Source organism: Lucilia sericata, unplaced genomic scaffold, assembly GCF_015586225.1.
Source record: "Lucilia sericata isolate MDLA Ls3-8-SP2 unplaced genomic scaffold, ASM1558622v1 Contig000749F_arrow, whole genome shotgun sequence".
NCBI classification, from domain to species: Eukaryota; Metazoa; Arthropoda; class Insecta; order Diptera; family Calliphoridae; genus Lucilia; species Lucilia sericata.
The window spans coordinates 12,331-37,951 of record NW_023994746.1 but is presented as its reverse complement, the minus strand read 5'-3'; the positions used below and the strand labels follow the sequence as shown (position 1 = coordinate 37,951).

At 28.8% G+C, this 25,621-nt stretch overlaps 1 protein-coding gene and 1 non-coding gene across 4 annotated transcripts in view; one reads left to right on the top strand and one right to left on the bottom strand.

Annotated features, from left to right (window-relative positions):
* The window catches only part of LOC119607786 (extracellular sulfatase SULF-1 homolog), a 95,869-nt gene that overhangs the window by 60,877 nt on the left and 9,371 nt on the right, over window positions 1–25,621 (bottom strand). For all 3 annotated transcript variants that reach the window (XM_037961892.1, XM_037961893.1, XM_037961894.1), the window contains exon 2: window positions 17,789–17,868. The gene's annotated coding sequence lies outside the window, so the exon portion shown is untranslated. The remainder of the gene's footprint in view (window positions 1–17,788; window positions 17,869–25,621) is intronic.
* Window positions 1,098–1,170, top strand: Trnav-aac. The gene has a single exon. It is a non-coding gene; the product is annotated as a tRNA-Val (tRNA).

The window sequence follows — 25,621 nt, the reverse complement described above, 5'->3', positions numbered from 1 at the left end:
AGGCAACAAAATTTGGAAAATATCGAAAATTAGAGCCCAAAATAGACTTTTCTGAAAGATTGTCCCCTAGTTTGAAAAAATACGTTTTAGGCTATTTTTATACATACATATATAAAAGTCTAATCTCACGACTTTAAAATAAAAGTTTAACTCTGTTATTTATTCCTAATTATTCGAGATATCTTAATATAATGCTTGAAGGAGACATAAATTGATAAAATTTAATTTTTTACTTTATATCGCCTATATTTTACGAATTTAGAAGACGATATCTTGAAAACATGATATGATGGATAAAATCTGATGTCAGTATTCGAATTCGCAACACAATCCTATAGAAAAGTACACTTTGGTCTCTGGATCAAACATTTATGTATTTCTATCTAATACCAGATTCCAATTAGCAATACAATCCTTTAGAAAAGCAAAATTTGGTCTCTGGATTAAACACCAAAGGCAACTTTAGATTTGAGAAAGTGTATTGCTTAAAAGATTTTTAAAAGAATAAGAACGAAAAGGTCTCCTAGTCATTTCTGCTAGTGAAAAAAGAAAAATGGAGTTTAATAAATCGATCAGAAGTATTGGAAATCTGCATTTAGACATCATCTACTTGCAGTTTCCGCCTAACACGCGGAAGGCCCCCGGTTCGATCCCGGGCGGAAACACACGATAGATAATTTTTGTTATTTCAAATCAGAAAAAAATAACTTACCTAATTTCACATTGGTTTTAAAATTAATTAAAAATGTAATGAATACTTATTAGGTCGCTCGTGGTCCGGGGTTTATGTCTAGTAATAACTATAAATAATTTAAAAGCCCTCAAAACCTAATTTAAAAAGTATAACTGTGTCGTCGTATGACACGTGCTAATTGGCAATGCATTTCGTGTATAGAATTAAATTAGAAAGTATTATAATTATAAATATAATTGAACTAATTTGTAATATATCTTATTTTGATTTAATATTAGAATTGTTTCCAACTCTTTTTGGGTACATATTATTGGTATAATCTGTAAAAGTACATATTTTAAAATGTCGCTTTTGAATAATTAGTTTTCTCTGTTGTGCTTTAAAGATCCTAACCTTCCCAACTGTTTCCGTGGTGTAGTGGTTATCACATCCGCCTAACACGCGGAAGGCCCCCGGTTCGATCCCGGGCGGAAACACATAGCACTTTTTTATACATTTTAGGCTAGTTAATTTGAAAAGGGGTAACTTGATTCTTTTATTTAGTCTAGTCTATAGTCTAATCTATTTGTAGCATAGTCCATAGACTAATCTATTTGTAGTCTAGTCTATAGTTTAGTCTATAGTCAAATCTATAGTCAAGTCTATAGTCTAGTCTTTAGTCTAGTCTATAGTCTAGTCTATAGTCAAGTCTATAGTCTAGTCTATAGTCTAGTCTATAGTCTAGTCTATAGTCTAGTCTATAGTCTAGTCTATAGTCTAGTCTATAGTCTAGTCTATAGTCTAGTCTATAGTCTAGTCTATAGACTAGTCTATAGTCTATAGTCTAGTCTATAGTCTAGTCTATAGTCTAGTCTATAGTCTAGTCTATAGTCTAGTCTATAGTCTAGTCTATAGTCTAGTCTATAGACTAGTCTATAGTCTAGTCAATAGTCTAGTCTATAGTCTAGTCTATAGTCTAGTCTATAGTCTAGTCTATAGACTAGTCTATAGTCTAGTCAATAGTCTAGTCTATAGTCTAGTCTATAGTCTAGTCTATAGTCTAGTCTATAGTCTAGTCTATAGTCTAGTCTATAGTCTAGTCTATAGTCTAGTCTATAGTCTAGTCTATAGTCTAGTCTATAGTCTAGTCTAGTCTAGTCTAGTCTAGTCTAGTCTAGTCTATAGTCTAGTCTATAGTCTAGTCTATAGTCTAGTCTATAGTCTAGTCTATAGTCTAGTCTATAGTCTAGTCTATAGTCTAGTCTATAGTCTAGTCTATAGTCTAGTCTATAGTATAGTCTATAGTCTAGTCTATAGTCTAGTCTATAGTCTAGTCTATAGTCTAGTCTATAGTCTAGTCTATAGTCTAGTCTATAGTCTAGTCTATAGCCTAGTCTATAGTCTAGTCTATAGTCCAGTCTATACTCTAGTCTATAGTCTAGTCTATAATCTAGTCTATAGTCTAGTCTATAGTCTAGTCTATAGTCTAGTCTATAGTCTAGTCTATAGTCTAGTCTATAGTCTAGTCTATAGCCTAGTCTATAGTCTAGTCTATAGTCCAGTCTATACTCTAGTCTATAGTCTAGTATATAGTCTAGTCTATAGTCTAGTCTATAGTCTCGTCTATAGTCTAGTCTATAGTCTAGTCTAGTCTATAGTCTAGTCTATAGTCTAGTCTATAGTCTAGTCTATAGTCTAGTCTATAGTCTAGTCTATAGTCTAGTTTATAGTCTAGTCTATAGTCTAGTCTAGTCTATAGTCTAGTCTAGTCTAGTCTATAGTCTAGTCTAGTCTATAGTCTAGTCTATAGTCTAGTCTAGTCTATAGTCTAGTCTAGTCTATAGTCTAGTCTAGTCTATAGTCTAGTCTAGTCTATAGTCTATAGTCTAGTCTAGTCTAGTCTATAGTCTAGTCTAGTCTATAGTCTAGTCTATAGTCTAGTCTAGTCTATAGTCTAGTCTAGTCTATAGTCTAGTCTAGTCTATAGTCTAGTCTAGTCTATAGTCTAGTCTAGTCTAGTCTAGTCTAGTCTAGTCTAGTCTAGTCTAGTCTAGTCTAGTCTAGTCTAGTCTAGTCTATAGTCTAGTCTAGTCTAGTCTAGTCTAGTCTAGTCTATAGTCTAGTCTATAGTCTAGTCTATAGTCTAGTCTATAGTCTAGTCTATAGTCTAGTCTATAGTCTAGTCTATAAGTCTAGTCTATAGTCTAGTCTATAGTCTAGTCTATAGTCTAGTCTATAGTCTAGTCTATAGTCTAGTCTATAGTCTAGTCTATAGTCTAGTCTATAGTCTAGTCTATAGTCTAGTCTATAGTCTAGTCTATAGTCTAGTCTATAGTCTAGTCTATAGTCTAGTCTATAGTCTAGTCTATAGTCTAGTCTATAGTCTAGTCTATAGTCTAGTCTATAGTCTAGTCTATAGTCTAGTCTATAGTCTAGTCTATAGTCTAGTCTATAGTCTAGTCTATAGTCTAGTCTATAGTCTAGTCTATAGTCTAGTCTATAGTCTAGTCTATAGTCTAGTCTATAGTCTAGTCTATAGTCTAGTCTATAGTCTAGTCTATAGTCTAGTCTATAGTCTAGTCTATAGTCTAGTCTATAGTCTAGTCTATAGTCTAGTCTATAGTCTAGTCTATAGTCTAGTCTTGTCTATAGTCCTATAGTCTAGTCTATAGTCTAGTCTATAGTCTAGTCTATAGTTAGTCTAGTCTAGTCTATAGTCCTAGTCATAGTAGTCTAAGAGCTATAGTCTAGTCTATAGTCTAGTCTATGTCTAGTCTATAGTCTAGTTATAGTCTAGTCTATAGTTAGTCATAGTCTAGTCTATAGTCTGTCTAGTCCTATAGTCTAGTCTATAGTCTATTATAGTCCATGTCTAGTCTATAGCAGTCCATAGTCTAGATATAGTCCAGGAGTCATAGTTATTTTATGACAATAAGTACATACATATATCTAAACCAAGTCATCTAATAAATCTATGAAATTTAATCCAACAATTGCCCAACGACTTCATTAAAACTTTTTCTCTTAAAACATTCAGATCGCATCACATAATGATACTGACTTAAAAACACTCTAATTACATTTCCTTTTTGGTAGAACAACACGTGGAAAAGACATAAATTATATGGTATTTCTTTCTTCTAAAAACCAACAAAAATAAAAAAGAAAAGTGCAAATTATTAAGAAGAAAAAACTTCAGACAGCAGCCAACTATGAAGACTTTCATTATGTTGAGCCTTACGGTTGGCTACTCGTTCAAATATGTATGTATGTGCATACAGTTTTAGAGAAAGTGTTATTTTCCTGCAACATGTACGTTGTCATGTTGTAAGTGTTCGAGACCTTAAATATTCTTTGCCCCTTTTTAGTTTCTAGTTGCCAACAGCTGTTGTGCCATTATTATTATGATTTTTGTTACTTTTTTCTAACTGCAACCATGCTCGAAGAAATATCATAAATATTTTCAAAATTGCATTTAGAAAAACATTGAAGAAATGTATATTTCAACTAAAAACAGAAAATAATATCATAAACTATAATTTACAGCATTTTCTCATACCCGTTGGCGACTTGCCTTTTCCTATAGTATTCGTTTAGTGTAAATTAAGTTTGGTACTTTTCGAAAGAAAAAATGCCGCCGATTTGTATGTTTTATTAAAGATTATCATAAACATGGCAGGTACACTTAGTTGTGAATTCTGTTTGTAATGCACTCTATAGTCTGAACGATAAAACAGTCAAATCTATAGTATGAACTATAGTCTAGTCTATAGACTGGACTATAGTCTAGTCTATAGACTGGACTATAGTCTAGTCTATAATCTGGACTATGGTCTAGTCTACAGTCTTGACTATATTCTATAGTCCATAGTCGGGACTATAGTCTGGTCTATAGTCTCGATTATAGTCTGGACTATAGTCTAGTCTATATTCTGGTCTATAGTCTCTACTATAGTCTAGTCTATAGTTTGGACTATAGTCCATAGTTTGTACATATAGGCTAGTCTATATAATGCACTCTATAGTCTGAACGATAGAACAGTCAAATCTATAGTATGAACTATAGTCTAGTTTATAATCTGGACTGTGGTCTAGTCTACAGTCTGGACTATATTCTAATCTAGTCTGGATTGGACTGTAGTCAGGTCTATAGTCGGGACTATAGTCTGGATTATAGTCTGGTCTATAGTCTCGATTATAGTCTGGACTATAGTCTAGTCTATATTCAGGTCTATAGTCTCTACTATAGTCTAGTCTATAGTATGAACTATAGTCCATAGTTTGCACTATGGGCTAGTCTATAGTATGTAGTAGACTATAGTCTAGTGTATAGTCTAAACTATAGTCTAGTCTATAGTCTGAACTATAGTCAAGTCTATGGTCTGAACTATAGTGTGGTCTATGCTCTGAACTATAGTCTAGTCTATAGTTTGGACTATAGTCTGGTCTATAGTCTGGACTATAGTCTGGTCTCTAGTCTGGACTGTAGTCTAGCTTAAAGTCTGGCTTATAGTCTAGTCTGTAGTCTGGACTATAGTCTAGTCTGTAGTCTGGACTATAGTCTAGTCTATTGTCTGGACAATAGTGTAGTCTATAGTCTGACTATAGTCTAGTCTGTAGTCCGGACTATGGTCTAGTCTGTATTCTGGACTATAGTCTAGTCTGTGGTCTGGACTATTGTCTAGTCTATAGTCAGGACTATTGTCTAGTCTATAGTCTGGACTATAGTCTATAGTATGTAGTAGACAATAGTCTAGTGCCTACACTGAACTATAGTCTAGTGTATAGTCTGAACTATAGTCTTGTCTATAGTCTGGACTACAGTCTGGTCTATAGTCTTTATTATTGTCTAGTCTATAGTCTGGACTATAGTCTACTATGTAGTCACGACTATAGTCTAGTCTATTGTCTGGACTATAGTCTAGTCTGTAATCTGGACAATAGTCTGGATTATAGTCTAGTCTGGACTATAGTCTAGTCTATAGTCTGGACTATAGTCTAGTCTATAGTCTGGACTATAGTCTAGTCTATAGTCTGGACTATAGTCTAGTCTATAGTCTGGACTATAGTCTAGTCTATAGTCTGGACTATAGTCTAGTCTAAAGTCTGGACTATAGTCTAGTCTATAGTCTGGACTACAGTCTAGTTTATTGCTTGGATGACAGTCTAGTCTATGGTTTGGATTACAGTCTAGTCTATAGTCTGGACTATAGTCTGGTCTATAGTCTGTACTATAGTCTGGTCTATAATTCGGCCCCAAATTAAAATGTTTGTTGACGAAAAGTGTATTTCAAATTCCTCTCTGCTCCCCATTCTCACATCCAGCACTTTTGAAAATAGCACTAACTACATTTGTTTACTTTTAGCTAGATGATGCTCAACAGCAGCCTTCGTCTCCTTTTCTCGCTAGACTTTTTGTGGCTACTTACTTATTACTCTGTTAGTCGCTTAATATTCAGGCAAGTAATTAATGCATATAATTATGCTGTAATTTATGTAGTTTTAGCCATTAAAAATGTTTTTTTTTTTTTTTTTTGCTGTTGATGCGTTTTTTTATTTTTAAATTTCTCTCATTTTCTTTTGATCATCATAATTGCCTCATATTTATTTAGTACATGTGTTTCGAGTTTTCTTCGTTTATTGTCTTCATAAATTTCACTGATTTAAGATTTTCTTGTACGAGTAGCAAAGTGGCTGTGTGGCGCTTTTCTTGTGTGTATTTTCTTAGTTTATTTTGTAAAATAACAAAATAATATTTATAGAATAATAAGGAAATGTATTATTAAATACTCTATAACAGATAATATTGATAATGAATTTTAAATGTCAAAAATATAGTGATTTAAAGTTCTATATTCTCAAAATGCTAATAATTTATGATAATTCTGATCATTTTTTAAATATTAGAAATTAATATTTATCGATTTTTGTTTTTAATTTTATACTTTTTGTGGATTTTTAAGACAATAAATTATGGAAAAATAATCCGGTACCGATAGTTTGGACAATACTTTTGTTGTCACAAACAATAACAACCTAAATCAATCTTTAATTTTTTGGAAATACAAATCCAATATGATTTATCGATATCTTATCTTGAAAAAGATCCAGAAGGTATAATTGTTTCAAAATGTTCAAGAATTCTGAAAATTTAAAACTTCATTTAATAACGTGTCAATTGATTTGAATTTATTTGTATTTAAAAGAGTGTTTTCAATTCGTCTCGATTTAGCTTAAGCAGTTTTACTTGTGTTTGTTTGGCTTATTAAAAAAGTGCATTTTTAAATAATAAATTAAATCTCTTTGACTTTTATTTTAAATTTATAATTATTTTATCTAGATATTAAAATTACACAGGCATGACACAGCACAATGGGACAATGTTATATGAAAAATTAACAACCCTGAGGCAATAAATTTTTCATCAGACCAGTCCACGGAGTAATCTTTAGATAGGTGGACAGAATAGTGGAAGGAATAATGTATCGACTGGAAGACTAGCCAATGGATTAGTTAATGTACTACCCAAGAAACTAGTCACTTGTAGATAAATTAATCGATATACTAGTCGATCGATTAGTCCATAGACTAGTCGATAGATAAGTCCACTGACTAGATTCGTCTACAGACTAGTGTGTAGACTGGTTGATACACTACCTAACCAAGATAGTATTAGACAGATCAATACATATACTAGTCGAAAGACTATTCAATTGACTGGTCGATAGACCAATCAATAGTCTTATCGATAGATTAGTCTATAGACTGGTTGACAGATTAGTGATAGATTAGTCTATAAACTAGTCGAATAATTGGTCCATAGACTGGTCGATAGATTAGTCTGTAGACTAGTCGATTGATTGGTCTGTAGACTAGTCGATTGATTGGTCTATAGACTGGTCGATAGATTAGTCTATAGACTGGTCGATAGATTAGTCCATAGACTGGTGGATAGACTAGCCTATAGACTGATCGATAGATAAGACTAGACTAGTCGATTGAATGGTCGATAGATTAGTCTATAGACTAGTCGATTGATTGGTCTATAGACTGGTCGATAGATTAGTCTATAGACCGGAGGATAGATTAGTCTATAGACTAGTCTACAGACTAGTCGATAGATTAGTCCATAGACTAGCCAATAGCCTAGTCGATAGAATAGTATATAGCCTAGTCGATAGATTATTCAATAGACTGGTCTATAGACTAATCAATAGACTAGTCTATAGATTAGTCTAGAGATTAGTCTATAGACTAGTCGATAGATTAGTCTATAGATTAGTCTATAGACTAGTCGATAGATTAGTCTATAGAATAGTCGATAGATTAGTCTATAGAATAGTCGATAGATTAGTGTATAGACTAGTCGATAGATTAGTCTATAGACTAGTCGATAGGTTAGTCTATATACTAGTTTATAGACTAGTCTATAGACTAGTCTATAGACTAGTCTATAGACTAGTCGATAGATTAGTCTATAGAGTAGTCGATAGACTAGTCGATAGATAAGTCTATAGATTTGCGAACCGGAGACGAGGAGGATTCCTTTTCCTCTGACATCATGCCGGGGCCATAAATAATCATCCCACCAAGGAGACCATCAAGCCACCCGACATGAAACAGATGATTGACAAAGACACTTTAATACCGGAAACTATTTATGTAGCCGGACTGCTCTACTCGCTTCCTGTCTCTGTGACAGGAGAAGCAATCAGCAGAATCCTACTTATAGACCACACACTTCATCCTCTAAGCCGTCTGAAATGGGTGACCCTAATGAAGATAGTCAGCTTGCGCAGAGGTGTGTACATCAGCCTATAACCTTAGGCCTAAGCTTTCATATAGAAACATAATATTCAATCTTTTTTTAAAGTTTCAAACATTTATGCATTTTTTTCACCCATAGTGCATTGTAATTTAATTTAATATGTGTTAATTATGTTGTTTTTGTTTTATTACAAAATAAACATGTTTTTGTACAAAGTTGTTAATTTATGAACTTTATTTGTAATAAAAAAAGAAAAATAAAATCACATAAATAAAATTTGAAACTGGCATTTGAGTATGAGAGTGTCATGAAATATGGATGTGATTAACCCTTGGGAAACTTTATGAGCTAATCAAGACTTAATAAAATAAAGATAAAAATTGTTTAAAATAAAATTAAGTTATTTTATAAATTTAAAAAATTTTTGTTTAAGATAAAAGAAGATTGAAAGAAAATTTTTATGCAAGAACTGGCCACATTTAAAACCACTTGATTTACATTTAAAATTTTGTCTGGAGATTTCCTATATATGACTGTCAAAAGAAAACATTACTTTTTTTCGTTTTCTTAATGACTCATAAACATTTTAAACAACTTTATACACTTTACACAAATTTTATTAAACTTGTTCATTTCTTTAAAGTCAATGGCTCATTTCGCAATTAGAAAATTAACTTGAAAATCTCGAAAAAAAAGACACAAATGTAGAAAAATACTCATAAAAAAATATAATTTTAGAAAAAAGTCCAATGTCTGCTTTTTAGCACTTGAAGTATTGTGACATTTTGTGTTCCCCATTTCGTGTCTAAAATAGCATATGTAGCAACTTCATCATTGTCATTAATGTCAGCCAACAGCAGCAACACATCAAGTATCATTTTGTTGCTCTTATTCACGATAATGATGATGACTCTTTTTTTGTTAATTTTTTTGGAGTACAAGTACTTGTTTAAAATGGATGCATTTCGTAAAAGTATTAAGAACCCAGAGCAGCAGAAATGGGCAAAAATTAGAGATTGAAATTGAAAATGTTGTATGTGTAACATCTTCATGATAAATACGATTATGATTCAAAGATAAATTGCTTAATGTCCGCTGACATTTTCCAATTTGCTTTCAAAGTATTTTTAATTTGTTATATTATTCAAAATCACACAGACCCAAGAAAAAAAAACGTCCTAAATATATATTTCAGAATTATTCCAGTAAATTTCAAAAAAATCTATTTATTTGAACATCGCGATAAGTCAATTTATGGACGTTTAAGATATTTTTTAAAGGGGGGTTTATATGGGGGCTAGGGTCAAACGACGGCCCATCATTATAAAAATCGACATGATCATTTAGGCCTATATAAAACTTAGTTGTGCCTATTTTAAAAAGTTAAAAATTCCAAATCTGAAGGTCTGGTTGTATGAGGGCTAGGTGAAATAATGGATCGATTTCAACCATTTCCAATAGGCATCGTCCTTGTCAAAATTTAATAAAAATATCTTTAAAATTTGCAGCCTGTAGCTTGCGCACAAAGTTTACATGGACAGCCAGCCAGCCGTACATGTCTTAATCCACTCAGAAAGTGATTTTGGGTCGATCGGTATACTTTAAGGTAGGGTATTATGCGTTTGTGCTGATGTTTGTAACGCACAAAAATATTGGTCCTACATTTTTGTGCGTTACAAACATCAGCACAAACGCATAATACCCTTCCTACTATAAAGGTGTAGGTTATAATGAGACAAAGATTTTTACGTCCAAAATGTGAGGAAAATAGACGAAACGTGTTGTGGTACCTATGACAATAGCAGCAACAACAACAATCATTTATTCAAAAATTATCCAAACGCCAAAATGAATGCTTTTTCATACTTTTCTAAAGATTTGTACCAAAGAAATTCGTAACAGTTGGAAGCAAACTAATAGCACTAAAGCATACGTTTTCTTTTTATAAAGAAAACCACTTTCTCTTTTTATAGAAAATTTTTGAGAACAAACTCTTTTTAGAGAAAATATTCGAGAACAAACTCTTTTCATAGAAAATTTTCGAGAACAAACTCTTTTCTAAGAAAACTTTCGAAAACAAATTCTTCTTTTTGGAAAATTTTCGAGAAAATTCTCATTTTTTATAGAAAATATTCGCGATCAAATTATTTTTATAGAAAATTATCAAGAACAAACTCTTTTCTAAGAAAATTTTCGAGAATAAATTATTTTTTGGAAAATTTTCGAGAAAATTATCTTTTTACAAAAAATTTTCGAGAAATTCTCCCTTTATAGAAAAACTTCGAGAAAATTCTATTTTTATAGAAAAAATTCGAGAGCAATCTCTTTTTGTAGAAATTTTTCGAGAACAAACTCTTTTTATAAAAAATTTGTGAGAAAATTCTTTTTTATAGAAAATTTTCGAGAAAATTCTCTTTTTTATAGAAAAATTTCGAGAACGAACTCTTTTCATAGAAAATATTCTAGACCAAACTCTTTTTATAGTAAATTTTCGAGAAATTTCTCTTTTTATAGAGAAATTTCTTTTTTTTCGAGAGCAAACTCTTTTTATAGAAAATATTCCAAAACAAACTCTTTTGATAGAAAATTTTCGAGAACAAACTCTGTTTTTTAGAAAATTTTCGAGAAAATTCTCTTTTTATAGAACATTTTGGAGAAAATTAACTTTTTATAGAAAATTTTCGGGAACAAACTCTTTTTATAGAAAAATTTTCGAGAAAAAAAAAACTCTTTTTATAGAAATTATTCGAGAACAAACTCATTTCATAGAAAATTTTCGAGAAATATCTCTTTTTATAAAAACTTTTTGAGAAAATTCTGTTTTTATAGAAAATTTTCGAGATAATTCCCTTTTTCGAGAACAAACTCTTTTCATAGAAAATTTTCGAGAAAAAAACTCTTTTTATTGAAAATTTGCGAAAAAATTTGCTTTTTATAGAAAATTTTCGAGACAAATTCTTTTTTTGAAAATTTTCGAGAAACTTCTCTTTTTATAGAAAATTTTCGAGAACAAACTGTTTTCGAGAAAATTCCGTTTTTATAGAACATTTTGAAGAAAATTAACTTTTTATAGAAAATTTTTGGGAACAAACTCTTTTCATAGAAAATAAAAATAAATAACTATAAAGGTGTAGGTTATAATGAGACAAAGATTTTTACGTCCAAAATGTGAGGAAAATAGACGAAACGTGTTGTGGTACCTATGACAATAGCAGCAACAACAACAATCATTTATTCAAAAATTATCCAAACGCCAAAATGAATGCTTTTTCATACTTTTCTAAAGATTTGTACCAAAGAAATTCGTAACAGTTGGAAGCAAACTAATAGCACTAAAGCATACGTTTTCTTTTTATAAAGAAAACCACTTTCTCTTTTTATAGAAAATTTTTGAGAACAAACTCTTTTTAGAGAAAATATTCGAGAACAAACTCTTTTCATAGAAAATTTTCGAGAACAAACTCTTTTCTAAGAAAACTTTCGAAAACAAATTCTTCTTTTTGGAAAATTTTCGAGAAAATTCTCATTTTTTATAGAAAATATTCGCGATCAAATTATTTTTATAGAAAATTATCAAGAACAAACTCTTTTCTAAGAAAATTTTCGAGAATAAATTATTTTTTGGAAAATTTTCGAGAAAATTATCTTTTTACAAAAAATTTTCGAGAAATTCTCCCTTTATAGAAAAACTTCGAGAAAATTCTATTTTTATAGAAAAAATTCGAGAGCAATCTCTTTTTGTAGAAATTTTTCGAGAACAAACTCTTTTTATAAAAAATTTGTGAGAAAATTCTTTTTTATAGAAAATTTTCGAGAAAATTCTCTTTTTTATAGAAAAATTTCGAGAACGAACTCTTTTCATAGAAAATATTCTAGACCAAACTCTTTTTATAGTAAATTTTCGAGAAATTTCTCTTTTTATAGAGAAATTTCTTTTTTTTTCGAGAGCAAACTCTTTTTATAGAAAATATTCCAAAACAAACTCTTTTGATAGAAAATTTTCGAGAACAAACTCTGTTTTTTAGAAAATTTTCGAGAAAATTCTCTTTTTATAGAACATTTTGGAGAAAATTAACTTTTTATAGAAAATTTTCGGGAACAAACTCTTTTTATAGAAAAATTTTCGAGAAAAAAAAAACTCTTTTTATAGAAATTATTCGAGAACAAACTCATTTCATAGAAAATTTTCGAGAAATATCTCTTTTTATAAAAACTTTTTGAGAAAATTCTGTTTTTATAGAAAATTTTCGAGATAATTCCCTTTTTCGAGAACAAACTCTTTTCATAGAAAATTTTCGAGAAAAAAACTCTTTTTATTGAAAATTTGCGAAAAAATTTGCTTTTTATAGAAAATTTTCGAGACAAATTCTTTTTTTGAAAATTTTCGAGAAACTTCTCTTTTTATAGAAAATTTTCGAGAACAAACTGTTTTCGAGAAAATTCCGTTTTTATAGAACATTTTGAAGAAAATTAACTTTTTATAGAAAATTTTTGGGAACAAACTCTTTTCATAGAAAATTTTCGAGAACAAACACTTTTTATAGAAAATTTTTGAGAAAATTCTGTTTTTATAGAAAATTTTCGAGATAATTCCCTTTTTTGAGAACAAACTCTTTTCATAGAAAATTTTCGCGAAAAAAAACTCTTTTTATAAAAAATTTCGAAAAAAAAATTAGCTTTTTATGGAAAATTTTCGACAATAAAATATTTTTTTAGAAAATTTTCGAGAATAAAATCTTTTTTTAGAAAATTTTTGAGAAAATTCTCTTTTTATAGAATATTTTCGAGAACAAACTCTTGTTTTAGAAAATTTTCGAGAAATTTCTCTTTTTACAGAAAATTGTCGAGAACTAACTCTTTTTATAGAATTTTTTCGAGAGTAAACACTTTTTATAGAAAATTTCCGACACAATTATATTTTTATGGAAAAGTTTCGACAAAATTCTCTTTATGTAGAAAATTTCCGAGAATATTCTCTTTTTATAGAAAATTCTCGAAAAAAATTGTCTTGTCATAGAAAATTTTAGAGAAAATCCTTTTTTGTTGAAAATTTTTGACAATTCCCTTTTTTGTTGAAAAATTTCACGAAAATTTTCTTTTTATAGAAAAATTTCGAGAAAATTCAGTTTTTAAAGAAAACTTTCGAAAATTTTTCGTTTTTGTAGGATATTCTCTATAAATTTTCTTTTTATAGAAAATTTTAGTTTTGTGAACACGTCTGTTAATTACAAGATTATGCCCCTGTACGTACGAAAATATACATATCTACATATGTATGTACGTGAGTAATTTACTTTTTACTTGTATACATATTTTTTTATCATTTAATTTGAACATTATCATTAAAAATCATGTTCCTAATGAGTTTATGACACTAAAGACCAAAAACCACATCTACTCTTACCAAAAAACAAAAAAAAAATGAAAAAATGAACAGTAAAAATATAAAAAATAAATATATTAACATTAATGTTTCTGTTGGTTTTTTTCAAGAGGTTTTTGTATTTAAAATGTTTTTATGTTTTTTTTTTTTTTTGCTAATATTTTTCTGACTTAATTTTTTTTTTTTGCTTGAAGAAAAATTAACGCACTTGAAATGTTTAGAACACATGTTGTTGTATGAAATTTGTTTGTTAAAAGTGACAGAATATTTTATTTATTTTCTACGGTTTAAATAAGTCATTCATACAATTTCGTCTGACAGACGGAATGTTATTTAGGCAGACATTAAGTCATATCGAATATGTAGATGGAAACGAATGAATGAATACAAGAGAGTACGAATATATAGACGACAGACTTTTAAAATGTTCACACTTTGACACTTGTCCGTATAAATTTGTCTTAACAATTAAAATAAGAAAAACACTTCAAAATTATGTTGAACATGGTATGAGTAAGAATATTTTGGGGTATTATTATACTGGATATGTTTGTTTTTTTTTTATTATTGCCTGAAATTTACATACAGTGAAATCTAAAACTGGAACTAATTAATTTTCTAATACTTATGTTTTGTTAATGATCTCTTGTATTTTTGGCCACATGTTGAAATCGTAAAAAAAGACTAAATAGGAACAAATTATATTTAATGTGAAAACATTTAAAAGATTATAGGTCTTATCTTTCAAAAGAGTGTGTGTCATTCTATTTATACCTTTGGTTGCGATTATTACAGTCTTGGGTAAAATATATTGGGAAATGTTAATAAAAAAGAACATTATTGTTAAAGATTCTTTTTCCTAATAAAAATTATCGAATATAATTTATGGAAAACATTTTACAAAAAGAAGATTTATTGAACATTTTTTATAAAAAGAAATCTTATTGAAAATGTTCTATATAAAAGGAGTTTGTTTTCGAAAATTTTCTATAAAAAGAGTTTGTTCTCGAAAGTCTTCTATAAAAAGGGAAGTTTTTTGAAAATTTTCTATAAAAAGAGAATTTTCTTCAAAAATGTTCTATAAAAAGAGAATTTTCTTCAAAAATGTTCTTTAAAAAGAGAATTTTCTTCAAAAATTTTCTATAAAAAGAGAATTTTCTCCAAAAATTTTCTATATAAAGAGAATTTTCTCGAAAATTTTCTATAAGATGAAAATTTTCTATAAGAAGAGAATTTTCTATAAAAAGAGAATTTTTTATAAAAAGAGAATTTTCTATAAAAAGAGAATTTTTTCTAAAAATTTTCTATAAGAAGAGAATTTTCTATAAAAAGAGAATCGAAATTTTCTATAAAATGAGAATTTTCTCGAAAATTTTCTATAAAAAGTCAATTTTCTCTAAAATTTTCTATAAAAAAAGATTTTTCGCTAAAAAAATTTCTGTAAAAAAAGATTTTTCTATAAAAAAGAATTTTCTCTAAAAATTTCTATAAAAAGAGAATTGTCTCTAAAAATTTTCTAATAAAAGAGAATTTTCCGAAAATTTTCGAGAAATTTCTCTTTTATTAGAAAATTTTTAGAGACAGAATTTTCTAGAAAATGTTCGATAAAAAGACAATTTTCTCTAAAATTTTTTACAAAAAGAGAATTTTCTCAAAAATTTTCTACAAAAAAAAATTTCTTAAAAATTTTCTATAAAAAAAGAAAAAAATTTTCTATAAAAAGAGAATTTTCATGAAAATTATTTACAAAATGAGAATTTTCTTTAAAAATTTTCTATAAAAAAAAGAATTTTCTCCAAAAATTTTCTATAAAAGGACAATATTCTCCAAAAATGTTCTATAAAAAGAGAATTTTCTTCAAAACTTTTCTATAAAAAAAGAATTTTCTTCAAAACTTTTCTATAAAAAAAGAATTTTCTCCAAAAATTTTCTATAAAAAGAGAATTTTCTCAAAAAATTTTTTATAAAAAGAGAATTTTTACCAAAAATTTTTTTTCTATAAAAATTTTCTATTAAAAGAGAATTTTCTCCAAAAATTTTCTATAAAAAGAGATTTTTTTCCGGAAATTTTCTATAAAAAGAGAATTTTCTCGAAAATTTTCTATAAAAAGAGAATTTTCACGAAAATTTTCTGTAAAAAAGAGAATTTTCTCGAAAATTTTCTGTAAAAAAGAGAATTTTCTTGAAAATTTTCTATAAAAAAGAGAATTTTCTCGAAAATTTTCTATAAAAAAGAGAATTTTCTCGATAATTTTCTATAAAAAAGAGAATTTTCTCGATAATTTTCTATAAAAAAGAGAATTTTCTCAAAAATTTTCTAAATAAAAAGTGAAAATATCTCTCAAAAAGAGAATGTTCGCAAAAAAAAGAGAATTTTCTCGAAAATTTTCTATAAAAAAGAGAATTTTCTCGAAAATTTTCTATAAAAAAGAGAATTTTCTCGAAAATTTTCTATAAAAAAGAGAATTTTCTCGAAAATTTTCTATAAAAAAGAGAATTTTCTCGAAAATTTTCTATAAAAAAGAGAATTTTCTCGAAAATTTTCTATAAAAAAGAGAATTTTCTCGAAAATTTTCTATAAAAAAGAGAATTTTCTCGAAAATTTTCTATAAAAAAGAGAATTTTCTTGAAAATTTTCTATAAAAAAGAGAATTTTCTCGAAAATTTTCTATAAAAAAGAGAATATTCTCGAAAATTTTCTATAAAAAAGAGAATTTTCGCGAAAATTTTCTATAAAAAAGAGAATTTTCTCAAAAATTTTCTATAGAAAACAGAATATTCTCAAAAATTTTCTATAGAAGAAAGAATTTTCTCGAACATTTTCTAAATAAAAAGTGAAACTATCTCTCAAAAAAAGAATGTTCGCGAAAATTGTTGAAAAAAGGGAACTTTTTCGAAAATTTTTCTAAAAATAGAGTATTTTTTAAAAAAATTTTATAAATTGAGAATTTTCTCGAAAATCTTTCTAAAAAAAGAGAATTTTCGCTAACAATTTCTAAATAAAAAGAGAAAATATCTCTCAAAAAGAGAATATTCGCGAAAATTTTTGAAAAAAAGGGAGCTTTCTCGAAAAAAGAGTTTTTTTCTCCAAAATTTTTATTGAAAGATTTTGTTCTGGAAATTTTTCTATAAAATATAATACTATTTCTATAAAAAGAATTTAGTCTTAAAGATGTTCTCTAAATTTTCTCGAAAAGTTTTCTATTTAAGGGAAATTTTCCACAAAAACAGAATTTTCTGTCTAAATTCCTAAAAAATCTTCCCTGGAATATCCATCTTAAAAACTCTATTGACAATTCAATAAAGTTGTTTAAAAAATCGCAAAACACCTGAATATAATGTTGGTGCTTTAATAAAAATTTAAAAAAAAAATTTGGCGCAATAAACTTGTTCTCACACAATTATTGATTAAACACATTTCCGGTACAATAAAAAATATTTTTTTTTAAACACAAAACCAAAACAAATTTTTACAAAATCTAGTAAAAAACAAGTTTTTACAAAAGAAAAAACATTTTAATATTTGTGTAGCTTATAAAAAAATAACACAAATGTATCTGTCAGATTTAATGAAACAAGAAAACTAACAAATGTGCGCTTTCACACCTCATACTCACTCTCTCAAGTGTTTTTTGTACATTAAGACACAAATAACAATCAACATTTGCAATCTAAATCTAAATCTGAATTCCAATCTGTATCTAATCTAATTAATTGAAATGTAAAAGAAATAGTTGCAATAATTACGTTCCCATATTAATTAATGTAATACCAACAATATCATTTGGAATTCAAAATTAACATTTTATCATCAATCACCCACACACTTGGATTTTATCTCAAATGTGCGCGTACAACAACTTTGTTGTGGCAACAAACAAAACCAACAACAAGTGTTTATGAATTTTAATTATTTTGTTTTTCTAGTAAGAATTTCGATTTTAAATTGTTAATTAAAACTTACCAGCACAGTTTCGTAGAACGAAAAAAACTCCAAATAAAATATCTCTAACGTTGACACGATATCAGCAATTAAATGTAATCCTGTAATTAAAGCAAAAAGAAAAAAATTGAAAAAGCAAATTAAACCTCATAATTAAAATGGTATTTATAATTTATGTGGTCAATTAAAATATTTGCAAAACAACTATTAATAACGCATAAATAAATGTTAAATAAAATAATTAAAATTTCAAAATATTATGAACTTATTTATGAATCTGACCATTTAATAAACTATAGACTAGGCTAAAGACCTGGCTATATACTAGACTATAGACTAGACTATAGACTAGACTATAGACTAGACTAGACTAGACTAGACTAGACTATAGACTAGACTATAGACTAGACTATAGACTAGACTAGACTAGACTATAGACTAGACTATAGACTAGACTATAGACTAGACTATAGACTAGACTATAGACTAGACTATAGACTAGACTATAGACTAGACTATAGACTAGACTATAGACTAGACTATAGACTAGACTATAGACTAGACTATAGACTAGACTATAGACTAGACTATAGACTAGACTATAGACTAGACTATAGACTAGACTATAGACTAGACTATAGACTAGACTATAGACTAGACTATAGACTAGACTATAGACTAGACTATAGACTAGACTATAGACTAGACTATAGACTAGACTATAGACTAGACTATAGACTAGACTATAGACTAGACTATAGACTAGACTATAGACTAGACTATAGACTAGACTATAGACTAGACTATAGACTAGACTATAGACTAGACTATAGACTAGACTATAGACTAGACTATAGACTAGACTATAGACTAGACTATAGACTAGACTATAGACTAGACTATAGACTAGACTATAGACTAGACTATAGACTAGACTATAGACTAGACTATAGACTAGACTATAGACTAGACTATAGACTAGACTATAGACTAGACTATAGACTAGACTATAGACTAGACTATAGACTAGACTATAGACTAGACTATAGACTAGACTATAGACTAGACTATAGACTAGACTATAGACTAGACTATAGACTAGACTATAGACTAGACTATAGACTAGACTATAGACTAGACTATAGACTAGACTAGACTAGACTATAGACTAGACTATAGACTAGACTATAGACTAGACTATAGACTAGACTATAGACTAGACTATAGACTAGACTATAGACTAGACTATAGACTAGACTATAGACTAGACTATAGACTAGACTATAGACTAGACTATAGACTAGACTATAGACTAGACTATAGACTAGACTATAGACTAGACTATAGACTAGACTATAGACTAGACTATAGACTAGACTATAGACTAGACTATAGACTAGACTATAGACTAGACTATAGACTAGACTATAGACTAGACTATAGACTAGACTATAGACTAGACTATAGACTAGACTATAGACTAGACTATAGACTAGACTATAGACTAGACTAGACTATAGACTAGACTATAGACTAGACTATAGAAGACTAGACTAGACTATAGACTAGACTATAGACTAGACTATAGACTAGACTATAGACTAGACTATAGACTAGACTCGACTTTTTTTTGTAGAAAATTTTCTTTTTATAGATGATTTTCTTTTTATATTTCTCTCGCTCGATAAATAATTACATACCTCCTTTTCTGCCTTATTTACATGGCTCCATTTCAACTAATTCTCTTAATCATAATTTACATTAAATTTGCCATAATATTGAATCAAAGAAACACGATTCCCACAGCGAACAGGCACGTTCCATAGAACTACAATGATATTCGCTGACAAGTGACAGCTATTGACAGTAACATGACTTGAGAGACAAAATACTGTTTTGTTTTGTTAAAAGTTTTCACTCTGTCTGGTGTAAAGTAACTTGACTTTTTGTTGCACATTAACCAGAGCATGAACCCACACACATCATATTTTATACAATTTAAATACAATACAATTATAATTAAATACATTTAAGAATAAATTAATAAAACAAATATTGTGTAAAGACAATATGCTAACGAAGATTTAATAAAGAATTATTATACCAACCGAGGATAAAGAATGAAGTAAGAGTTGCCAGTTTGGCAAAATAAAACAATTTACCATAAATTTTCTTTTTAAGGAAAATTTCTAATAAATTCCTTACTTACGCAAAATTTAAAACAATTCTCTCTCAAAGAAAATTTTAGAAAAATTCTCAATTTGCTGAAAATGTCCTCTCTGGCCACCCTAGTAAATAAATTTTGAACATTTATACAATTATGAATCAACTGCAATTGTATTGAAACACTTTAAAAACAATAATTACAAATAAAATATGAAATATAAAAACAGAAAATAATAAAAAATACAACAACTTTACGATAAACATGAAAAACAAGCCACAACTTAATGTTGCAACCAGGACAATTGACTTAAACAATAACTTTAACACAAACAATAACTTCAACAACAGTTGCACAATATGTAAGTACTTTTACTTACAACAGAATGCCAGAACAAGTACAACAACAACAACAATAAAAACGAAAATAAAACCAATAATTCCCTTAAGTTTAAAAATTAAGTAAATGAAAATAAATGCAATAATAAAACTGGCACTGGAACAACAGAACAAATATAAAATGGGTTTAATCCATTAAATGAACAAGTGCAAGTTGCAAGTAATGAAACCCAATAGAAAAGACGTTTAAGACCAATATGTACTTCCTGATTCTCATCACGATGTAGTCTATAATCTGTAGTCTATAATCTGTAGTCTATTCTATAGTCTAGTCTATAGTCTAGTCTATAGTCTAGTCTATAGTCTAGTCTATAGTCTAGTCTATAGTCTAGTCTATAGTCTAGTCTATAGTCTAGTCTATAGTCTAGTCTATAGTCTAGTCTATAGTCTAGTCTATAGTCTAGTCTATAGTCTAGTCTATAGTCTAGTCTAGTCTAGTCTATAGTCTAGTCTATAGTCTAGTCTATAGTCTAGTCTAGTCTAGTCTAGTCTATAGTCTAGTCTATAGTCTAGTCTATAGTCTAGTCTATAGTCTAGTCTATAGTCTAGTCTATAGTCTAGTCTATAGTCTCTAGTCTATAGTCTATAGTCTATAGTCTAGTCTATAGTCTAGTCTATAGTCTAGTCTATAGTCTAGTCTATAGTCTAGTCTATAGTCTAGTCTATAGTCTAGTCTATAGTCTAGTCTATAGTCTAGTCTATAGTCTAGTCTATAGTCTAGTCTATAGTCTAGTCTATAGTCTAGTCTATAGTCTAGTCTATAGTCTAGTCTATAGTCTAGTCTATAGTCTAGTCTATAGTCTAGTCTAGTCTAGTCTAGTCTAGTCTATAGTCTATAGTCTATAGTCTAGTCTATAGTCTAGTCTATAGTCTAGTCTAGTATAGTCTATCTATAGTCTATAGTCTAGTCTATAGTCTAGTCTAGTCTAGTCTATAGTCTAGTCTATAGTCTAGTCTATAGTCTAGTCTATAGTCTAGTCTATAGTCTAGTCTATAGTCTAGTCTATAGTCTAGTCTATAGTCTATAGTCTAGTCTATAGTCTAGTCTATAGTCTAGTCTATAGTCTAGTCTATAGTCTAGTCTATAGTCTAGTCTATAGTCTAGTCTATAGTCTAGTCTATAGTCTAGTCTATCTAGTAGTCTAGTCTATAGTCTAGTCTATAGTCTAGTCTATAGTCTAGTCTATAGTCTAGTCTATAGTCTAGTCTATAGTCTAGTCTATAGTCTAGTCTATAGTCTAGTCTATAGTCTAGTCTATAGTCTAGTCTATAGTCTAGTCTATAGTCTAGTCTATAGTCTAGTCTATAGTCTAGTCTATAGTCTAGTCTATAGTCTAGTCTATAGTCTAGTCTATAGTCTAGTCTATAGTCTAGTCTATAGTCTAGTCTATAGTCTAGTCTATAGTCTAGTCTATAGTCTAGTCTAGTCTAGTCATAGTCTAGTCTATAGTCAGTCTAGTCTAGTCTATAGTCAAGTCTATAGTCAAGTCTATAGTCAAGTCTATAGTCTAGTCTATAGTCTAGTCTATAGTCTAGTCTATAGTCTAGTCTATAGTCTAGTCTATAGTCTAGTCTATAGTCTAGTCTATAGTCTAGTCTATAGTCTAGTCTATAGTCTAGTCTATAGTCTAGTCTATAGTCTAGTCTATAGTCTAGTCTATAGTCTAGTCTATAGTCTAGTCTATAGTCTAGTCTATAGTCTAGTCTATAGTCTAGTCTATAGTCTAGTCTATAGTCTAGTCTATAGTCTAGTCTATAGTCTAGTCTATAGTCTAGTCTATAGTCTAGTCTATAGTCTAGTCTATAGTCTAGTCTATAGTCTAGTCTATAGTCTAGTCTATAGTCTAGTCTATAGTCTAGTCTATAGTCTAGTCTATAGTCTAGTCTATAGTCTAGTCTATAGTCTAGTCTATAGTCTAGTCTAGTCTATAGTCTAGTCTATAGTCTAGTCTATAGTCTAGTCTATAGTCTAGTCTATAGTCTAGTCTATAGTCTAGTCTATAGTCTAGTCTATAGTCTAGTCTATAGTCTAGTCTATAGTCTAGTCTATAGTCTAGTCTATAGTCTAGTCTATAGTCTAGTCTATAGTCTAGTCTATAGTCTAGTCTATAGTCTAGTCTATAGTCTAGTCTATAGTCTAGTCTATAGTCTAGTCTATAGTCTAGTCTATAGTCTAGTCTATAGTCTAGTCTATAGTCTAGTCTATAGTCTAGTCTATAGTCTAGTCTATAGTCTAGTCTATAGTCTAGTCTATAGTCTAGTCTATAGTCTAGTCTATAGTCTAGTCTATAGTCTAGTCTATAGTCTAGTCTATAGTCTAGTCTATAGTCTAGTCTATAGTCTAGTCTATAGTCTAGTCTATAGTCTAGTCTATAGTCTAGTCTATAGTCTAGTCTATAGTCTAGTCTATAGTCTAGTCTATAGTCTAGTCTATAGTCTAGTCTATAGTCTAGTCTATAGTCTATAGATCTGTCTAAGGTTTTGACTAGGGTCTGTCTATAGCATTAGCTATAGATTTGTTTCTATTTTTGACTATAAATCGATCTATGGTCTTGAGTATAGATCTGTCTATAGTCTTGGCTATAGATCTGTCTATAGCCTTGCTATATACTGATCTATAGTCTAGTCCATAAAATGAAAGTTTTTATAGTTTATATTCTATAATTCTCCTTACAAATTCCTATTGGGTTAAATCTCCTTGACGCATTGTAGCGCAATGAATAAATTCAAAATTACCCTTTTAGATATGTCTGTATAAGTATATTCCACATATTTATATATATCATCCACAGCGTATAATATGAACATTATTTAAACTGAATGTCTGAATGATACTCTAGCTTCTTTTTTTGTTTTCCTTGTTGCATAAAGACACAAAGAAGTTTTTCGTTCAATTGCATTTCTTTAAGTTAAAAAAAATGGAAAATACAACATGTTGCCAATATTAAATTAAGGTAATGATACCCCTGTTTTTAAAAAAATATATGTGTATAGAAAATTCATACAGGGAATAAGCAATGTCATAGAAATATGTCAAAGACGAATTTTAAAAAACACTACCAAGAGATGGTAAAACTATATGGGATTTGAATGAAATATTACGTAAAATCAATTAAACTATTTTAATTAAATTTCCATCAGCCAAATGATTTAATAAGGATTTTTAAACAAATTTAAATTTTGATTGAAATTTATATAAAATTGTGCAAAGAATTAAGTTATTTTTCGACTGTTACTCTATTTAGCCAATTAATAATTGAATTGATTTTAATATTCAACATCAATTAAAATATTAATTAAACAGAAATCTATTATTTTACAAAAATGGAAAAAAATTTAACAATTTCTCTTCAACATAACTATAGTATTTGACCTTTCACAGTTCTTTTACAGTTTAAACTCCAGTGACAAATTGTTAAACAAACTGTGGCGTTTATCCTTGTACGAAGAAGGGTGTTTCAGCAGTGTGTTTATTTAAAATAAAAAGTTCACTTGTTCATTTTTCATCTAACTTTTTTTGTTTTAGTTATTTTTTTAAGAATACTACGTGTCTCATGCAATTGAGAATTCTTCGGTGAAACATTTGTTTAAAATGCAATGTTTAACTTAAGAGGACATGCCTTTTTTTTGGTTGGCATTAAAGAAATTAAAATTAAACTAAAATAAAAAGAAATGTGAATGTCAAAATATTTAAAGCAGGAAAAAAACATAAATGTATGATTCATTTTATCACCAATATCGATTGTTTTCGAGATATCTATAGTCTAGTCTGTAGCTTTGTTTGACTAAAATATAGTCGGTATCCTTGGCTATAGTCTGTCTAGCTAATAGGAATAACAATAGTCTTGTCTATAATATAGTCTATGGTTTAATGGTTACACTCCTTTAACCAACTGCCTTTTAAAATTTATATAACATCATGTCAGACTCCATTTAGTCAAACAACAAATAAAATATCACGACAAAAAAAGTGGACAAATTTTTTTTGGGCCCAAAAAACAAAAAAATAAAACGTTTTTACTCTCGTGTAAAAAAAGCTACAAAAGTGAAACAAAACTTACCATTATTTTGCTCGTTTTATATTTTTTTCTTAAAATTTTTTTCACTTTATTTTACTTTTTAATTAAAATAAATATATAGTCAGAAAATGTAATAGCTATGTGGCCCCTGCTTACAAAACTTTGCTGCGGCAGTAACAGAAAAAAAAAATCACATCAACAACATTTTATCCAATTTGGCTTTTATCGAAATTGCAACAGAGAAAAAAAAACAGCAACCAAATTCAACTTTTATTAAATTCATTTATGGTTTAAACACTTGAGTAACAAAAAAAAAGAAATATATATAAAATAAAATTTCAATACAACTCTAAATTCCAAATATGGCCAGTTAAACTTATATGAATGAATGTAGCAAAAATGATGTATGTGCTACAGGGTTTAACAACATTTATGAAATTATTATTAAAGACTGAAATATATTCCTGGTCTAAAGTCAGGATTATAGACGATTCTATAGTGAAGAGTATAGACTGATCTATAGTGAAGACTATAGACTGATCAATTGTCAAAATTATAGACTGATCTATAGTCAAGACTTTAGAATGATTTATAGTCAAGACTATTGAATGATCTATAGTCAAGACTATTGAATGATCTATAGTCAAAACTATAGACTGATCCATAGTTAAGACTATAGATCAGTCTATATAGTAATCGCTATATATATAGCATATAGTAAAGACTATAGGCCGATCTATAATCAAGACTATAGATTGAATTATAGTCAAGACTATAGACCGATCTATAATCAAGAATATAGACTAATCTATAGTCAAGACTATAGACTAATCTATAGTCAAGACTATAGACTACTCTATAGTGAAGACTATAGACTGATCCATAGTCAAGACTATAGACTTATCCATAGTCAAGACTATAGACTTATCCATAGTCAAGACTACAGACTGATCTATAGTCAAGACTATAGACTGATCTATAGTGTAGACTATAGACTGATCTATAGTCTACAGACTATATACATATGTACCGACTATAGACTGATCTATAGTCAAGACTATAGACTGATCTATAGTCAAGACTATAGACTGATCTATAGTCAAGACTATAGACTGATCTATAGTCAAAACTATAGACTGATATATAGTCAAGCACATAGACTGATCCGTAGTCAAGACTCTAGACTGATCTATAGTCAAGACTCTAGACTGATCTATAGTCAAGACTATAGACTAAACTATAGTCAAGACCATAGACTAATCTGTAGTCAAGT